Source organism: Elephantulus edwardii, unplaced genomic scaffold (assembly GCF_000299155.1).
Source record: "Elephantulus edwardii isolate Elephantulus edwardi_28Jun2011 unplaced genomic scaffold, EleEdw1.0 scaffold00220, whole genome shotgun sequence".
NCBI lineage: Eukaryota > Metazoa > Chordata > Mammalia > Macroscelidea > Macroscelididae > Elephantulus > Elephantulus edwardii.
Window position 1 is genome coordinate 3,113,524 of NW_006399970.1, and position 7,310 is coordinate 3,120,833.

Sequence of the window (7,310 nt, forward strand, 5' to 3'; positions counted from 1 at the left end):
TTGGCTGCTAACTGGAAGATCAACCCGCAGTTTGAATCTATCAGCCCCTCAGAAGGAGAAAGAGTTCCTATAAAACTACAGGCTTAGACTGCTCTGTGGTCATTATCTAGGGGAAAGAGAGCTGTAGCAGAGGGCTGCCTGAGGGAATGTTGATGCCCTTTCAGGATAAGCGATGTCACTGGGCTTCCTGTGAGGCAGAGAAGGAAGGAGCAATAGTGAATATGCATCCGAAGTGTCTGCCAGCAGAATCTATGGAACTCGCCCCAGACTGCGGAAGCCTCACTCTGCAAAGCATCACATGGCCCCGAACCCGGGCGGAGTGAGCTTGAGACATCACCGTGCAAGGAGCTGTAAGTCTGAGCCTTGCTCTGCACCACTCCTACCTATGATAGACATCCAGCCAGAAAAGAATAGGTAAATAATGGCCAGACAGAAAGGAATGTGTAAATAAAAGCATCTTTTCAAAGATGTAAAGACAAAAACAAACTATAGCCTTAGAAATACTGTTGGGCCTTCTCCCACTTTGCCCACTTCCTTTCCAGCCTGGTCCCTGCACTATGGGCTCCGCAAAGAAGGGCTGTGAGAAGAGAGTCTGTTCTGCCATCAACAAAGTGGTGACCAGAGAGCACACCGTCAACATTCACAAGTGCCTCCGTGGAGCGAGATCTAAGAATTGTGCCTCTTGGGCACTCAAAGAGATCTGGAAATTTGCAGTGAAGGAGATGGGAACACCAGATATTCGCACTGACACCAGGCTTAACAAAGCCTTCAGGGCCAAAGGAATAAGGAATGTCCCACACTGCATCTGTGTACGGTTATCCAGAAAACGTAATGAGGATCAACATTGCCCAAACAAGCTGTATACACCGGTTAACTATGTACCTGTCCTCTTTTTAAAAAATCTACAGACCATCAATGTGGATGAAAATGAATGGCTGATTATCAAATAAAGTTATAAAACCATAAGAAAAGAGAAGAGAAGAGGAGAGGAGAGAAGAGAAGAGGAGAAAAGAGAAGAGAGAAGACAAGACCATTTGGAAATTCTACTCAGTCAAGATGGACTCAACACCAATGGATTCCCGCAGGAAGGTGAGAGATCTCTAGTGACCTGGGTGTCCTCTACCTGCTCTGTTGGACAATGTCTATGCCTAGGGCAGCTCCTGGGTTATAGTAATTATTGTTACTCTGTGCTTTTGAATTGGTTCCAATATGTAGCAAACTCTGTGTAATCTTATGCCATCCTCCCAATCTCAGCTGTGTTTAAGCCCATTGGGACAGCCTCTGGGCCAAGCTATCTCACTGAGAGCTTTCTGGCATTTTCTTTGTTTTTGCTAACCCTCTGGTTTTCCTTTTCTAGGGTCAATCCTTCTTAATAACATGCTCCAAAGTGTGAGACAAAAATCTCATTGTCTTTGCTTCTAAGGAGCACTCTCTTTTTGCTTTATGTAAGACAGATTTGTTAGTTCTTGTAGAAGTTCATGGTATAGTCAATATTCTTTAGGAATACTACAATTTAAAGACATCAGTTTTTCTTCCGTTTTCTTTTTTCATTGCTCAATATTCATATGTGTATGAAGTGATTGAAAATATTACAGTTTGGGTCAAGAATGATTTTCTGGGGACTGAATTACAGTGCCCAGTTTTCAGCAAAACTCCTATACTAAGAGTAGCAAGCAATGCTGATCAGACACTTTTGGAATGACAGGCTATGGAAAACTCTACGACCAGCAATGGAACAGTGTCTGATACAGGGCTAGAAAGTGAGATCTTCAGATTGGAAGATGCTTAAAATCCCACTGAGGGAGAGCTGCCTCCTCTGACCCATCATAAAAGTCCCAGCCAGAAATGAATATGCAAATTCATGAAGCTGTAAAAACAAACCCCAAAAGTAGTTACTGTTGTTATGTGCCATCAAGTCAGAATCAACTCATCTCATGGTTAACCCTCCAGAGGGTTTTCAGAGAACCTCTTCAGCAAATGGTGCTGGAAAAACTAGACTGCTACCTGCAAAAAGCTGAAACAGTATCCACATCTCACATCATACACAAAAAACAACTCATGGTGGATCAGAGACTTGGGAGTAATGCTCCAAACCATAAAGATCATCAGAGACAAACTGGGATCAAGCTTTGATGGTATAGTCCATGGTGTAAAGAGACTGCAAAATACAGCAAGAAATGTACAATCTTGAGAGGATAAAATTGATGAATGGGACCATCTAAAGATTAAACCCCTGTGTGCATCAAAAGCTTCTTCCAACAGAGTGAAAAAAAATCTTACTGAATGGGAAAAACATCTCTCTAAAGTATTCAAGAGCAACGGTGTGTCTCTGGAGACAAAGGTGTGTCTGGTACAGGTCATGCTCTTTGCAATCACTTGTTATGCACCAGAGATCTGGACAATGACCAGGGAGGATATAAGAAGAATCGATGCTTTTGAGCTTTGGTGTTGGAGAAGAGTGCTGAAAGTGCCATGGACTGCTAAGAGAACAAACAGATTCATCCTGGAGAGGGTTAAACCAGGCTGATCCTTGGAGGCAAGGATTCTGAGGCTTCGTCTGACATACTTTGGCCATGTTGTAAGAAGAGACCGGTCCTTGGAGAGGGACATCATGCTTGGGAGGGTGGAGGGCAGGTGCAGGAGGGGAAGGCCTTCTGGGAGATGGATTGATTCAGTGACTGGAGCAATCAGGATGAGTGTGTCAGAGGCAATGAGATTGGCACAGGACAGAGCAGAGTTTAGAGCTGTTATATATAGGGTTGCTATGAGTCACAAGTGACTCGAAGGCACATAACAACAACAACAACAATACCATTTCAGACAAGGGTCTCATAACAAAAGTTTACAGAATCCTACAGAGCCTCCAAAAAAAAAAAAAGATTGATAACACAACTACAAAATGGGCAAAGACATGGAAAGCTTTTTCACAGAGAAAGAAGATATTTGGATGGTCAAAAGACAAATGAGGAAATGCTCAAAAACAGTGGCAACTAGAGTGATGCAAATCAAAACCGCAATGAGATATCATCTCACTCCAGTAGCATTGGCAAAGTTTAAAAGGACAGCAAGTAATAAATGTTGGAGAGGATGTGATGAGATGGGAACTCTTATACATTGTTGGTGGGATTGTAAAATGGTACAACCACCCTGGAAGGCAGTTTGTCATTTCCTCAGAAAGCTGAACAAAGAAATTCCATAGAACCCAGCTATTTCACTAATTAGAATATACCCTGAGAAAATGAGAACTGAGGCACGGAGACTTGTACATCAATGTTCATAGCAGCATTAACTCACTATCACAAGAACATGGAAAGAGCCCAAATGTCCAACCACAAGCAAATGGATTGAGAAATTTATGTTCACTCGATGGAATACTATACAGCACACAGGAGCAATGATTTTGTAAATTACTACCTAACTCGGGATGTACTGGAGACAATTATGTTACGTGAGCTCAGTCCCATAAGGACTTACTGTGTAAGACCATTATTGTAGAAGGTGTATGAGGCTCCAAAAGTGGGAGGGGGAGCAGTGAGGTGAGCGGAGGAGGGGGGAGCAGGGAGTTGGGGGGAGAGGGCTTATTCATAGGGTAACACAATCTGATGGGTGGGCAGGAAGTGGATAAAGGAAATAGGAAAGATCCAGTGTGAAGACCAATGTATATGAACTTTGTAAGTAAATTAGCATAAAATAAAAATTTCATTTTAAAGAAAAATCAAACAGGAGGAGTCCATCCTTCTCCCTAGGATCAGCTGGTAGCTTTGAAAAGTCAAACTTAATGACATAAACGGAATAAAGCTTTCACCTAATCAAGATCCTTCATTTACTGATATAGATAAGATTCAAAATGAGGAGAAACCATTTAAAAAGAACTATTAGGAATGCAATGTGGAATATATAAAATATGAATCTGGGAAAAATTGAAAGTTGTTAAAAGTGAAATGGAATACATAGAGATCCGTATCCTAGGTGTTAGTGTGCTGAAATAGACTGGTCATTTTAAATCAGACTGGGGATGACAAATTGAAGAAGATTTGTGTCACATTCATCACCAGAAAAACATTATAAGATCTATCCTAAAGTAAAATCCTTCCAGTGGCATAAAAAGTTGACTGATTTGACTTTATATACCAAATGCTAAAGCTAAACGTGAGAAAATGAAGTTGAGTTACGGTGTTGGAGAAACGCTCTGTACATTCCATGGACAGCCAAAAGAAGAGATAAGTATGTCTTGGAGAGGGTGCAGCCAGAGTGCTCTTTAGAGACAAGGACAGGAGGCTTCATTTCACCTGTTCTGGGCATGTTGCTAGGAGGGACAGTTCTTTGGAGAGGGGCATGATGTTGGGAAATGTGGAGGGTTGGTGAAGGAGAGGAAGACACTCAGACAGGTGGATTGATACAGTGACTGCTGCAATAGGCTCTGGTGTGTCAGGAAGTGTGAGGATGGCACAAGATAAGACAATATTGATCCGCTCTTCATAGGGTCACTAAGAGTCGTACTCGACTCAACAATGGCACCTACCAACAACAATCACCAAATTCTTCAGTCTAAAATTGATTGAACAAACAAGTTGTTTTAATAAGAATTGGTGACTGGAACACATAAATTGGAAACACGAAGGACTAGTAGTTGGAAAATATGTCCTTGGTGCTAGAAATTTCAGCAATGATGGCAGATGCTAATATTTATTCAGCCTTTACTGTTGTGCCAGGCACTTTTCAAAGATCACTGAAAATCCACAACAATTCCCATGAAGTGGCTATTTCTAGTTTGACCATTTTATAGATGGGAAAACTGAGGTGGGAGGAGTTAAGTAGCTTGCCAGAAGTACAATGTGACAGAGAAAGTCAAGTGTGTTCGATACCAGTGTCTTTAATAACTTTGTTCTCTATTGTCCCCAGACAGGAATCCTTGTGGCATGGAGTTCGTAGTGGTGCCAGGGCCAACAGTGCCTGGGGTAGGGAATAAGGTATCTCTCTTGCTGGGTCAGCTCCTCTTTTCTTGTGATTCAGCCCTAGCCATAGCAGTGGGCAGAGCCTTAGCAGAATGCCACTGTGGTGCACTCTGGAAATTCCTAACCTGCATTTTCAGCTGGTATTTCACCTGATCGCATGGCATCATCACACCATGCAGAAAGGAAAAAAAATGTAGGGAGCAGTGGTGTCACAAACCAATAACAATGCCAGAGAGAATAATATCAAAACAACTGTCTATGAAATTTTTGTGCCGTTTCAGCATAAATATGTTCTTTTTTAATAAAAATATTCCTGTACATAGTTATAACAACCAAAACATTTTTATAAGCCCACTTTATATGTATCAATATACCCACAAGGCTTTAAGTTCTATGTCATTTACTTTTTGCAACTTTGCCCCACATCCTTTGTGGATGCTGTTAGGAGGGGCAGTCCTTGGAAAAGGACATCATTCTGAGAAAGGTGGAGAGTCAGAGAGAGAAAAACCCTCAATAAGATGATTGACACAGTGACTGGAATGATGGATTAAAGCGTGTCAAAAATCATGAGAATGGCACAGGATACAGCAAGGCTCAGATCTGTTGTTCAAAGGGTTGCTAGAAGTCATAGTTAACTCAGCGACACCTAACAACAGCAAGAACAACATACTTCAACCAGATCTATCGTTCTTATTCTCATTGCCATCAAGTGCAAACCTACTCCAAGTGACCACTTTACTGGGTTTCGGAGGTTGTAAATGGCGTGGGAAGAGATTGCCCAGGTTTCTCCTGGGCTTTAAAACTATGGCGAGACACAGGTTTTGGGGTTACTAGCACAGCTGCATCAGCAGAGCTCCCTATTATTACTCAATTAGACGAAGCTTTGAATCACCTGGTTTGTCTGTCTGGCTCACAAGGACATTCTTTGCTATAGGTGTTTTTCTAGGTATTGGCTGATTTATTCAAAGATAAGGCTAAATTAAAACACTACTATGTAGCTAAAATTTGTCAGCCTCTATCAACTTTTTGAGATTGAAGTAGTAATTAAAGGAATGGAAGGAGAAGATAGAAAGGGGCTCCGTCATCCATTAGTAAGATAGCTAATAATATTACAATTCAATGCAGACTTTACTCAAACAATCTTGTTAGCATACAGTGGAAGACAAATTACACATAAGCAATTTACAACTGTATTTATCCCATCCTACTATATGATTAAAGTTGATAATAAATATAATGAAGCATTCTGTGTGGTCCGGCATGGGAAGGGTCCCAAGGAATGGCCTGACACCCTGAGTTTCCACACTGGCTGACATCAACCCTCATGATGTCACAGATGGGGAGGTTTCCTTGGGCCTCACTCACTCACTTTCTTAGAGGATGCACTTCCTAATCTATGCTTATTTGCAAATGCTTCCACAACTGAAAAATCCCAGCTTGTCAGCTCTTGTCCTTTCATATGATGAACATATTGTCTTCTAAACTCCAAGTTCTCACCAATATTTGCACCACTGGGTCAGTTGGCAGCACCGTACTAGATGAAGAAAAGATTGAGTTTGTTAACAGCTTCATTTTGCTCAGCCCCACAGTCACCAGTCTTGGCACCAGAAGTCAGGAAGTCAAAAGACAAATTGCACTGGGAAAATCTGCTATCAGGGACCTTTTTAGAGTATTGAGAAGCAATAATGTCAGTCTAGAGACTAAGATGTGCCTGATCTAGGCCATGGTGTTTTGCAATTACTTGCTATACATCAGAGAGCTGGGCAGTGACTAAGGATGATAGAAGAAGAATTGATGCCTTTGAGTTGTGGTGCTGGAGAAGAGTCTTGAACATACTGTGGACTGCCAAGAAAGCAAATAAGTCTGTCTTGGAGAGGGTGAAACCGGGTTTCTCCTTGGAGGCTAGGATTTTGAAAATCAGTCTCACATACTTTGGACATGTGGCCAGGAGGGACTGGTACTTGTCAAAGGATGTCATGCTCAGAAGGGTGAAGGAATAACACAAGAGAGGAAGACCCGAGATGAGATGGATTGATACAGTAAGTGAGGCAATGGAGCTAGGGTGTCAGAGCCAGTGAGGCTGGTTCAGGAGGGCAGGGTTCAGAGCTATTGTACATAGAAAGGGTCACTAGAAGTCATAGGTGAATCAATGGTACATAACAACAACAACAACAATGAAATGTATTGTCACAGTGGCTAAACTAATGCACTTAAACACAGCAACAGCTGTGAGGGTGGCACAGGATCGGGCAGTGTTTTGTTCTGTTGTGCACAGGATAGATAGGCATCAGAACTAATTCAATTGTAACTAACAACACAACAACTTTGTGTCAGTCGTTGTTGAGCTAGATTGTA

At 41.8% G+C, this 7,310-nt stretch overlaps 1 pseudogene; it reads left to right on the plus strand.

Annotated features, from left to right (window-relative positions):
- Positions 1-557: 557 nt before the first annotated feature.
- Positions 558-950, plus strand: LOC102865473 (annotated as a pseudogene).
- Positions 951-7,310: the final 6,360 nt, after the last annotated feature.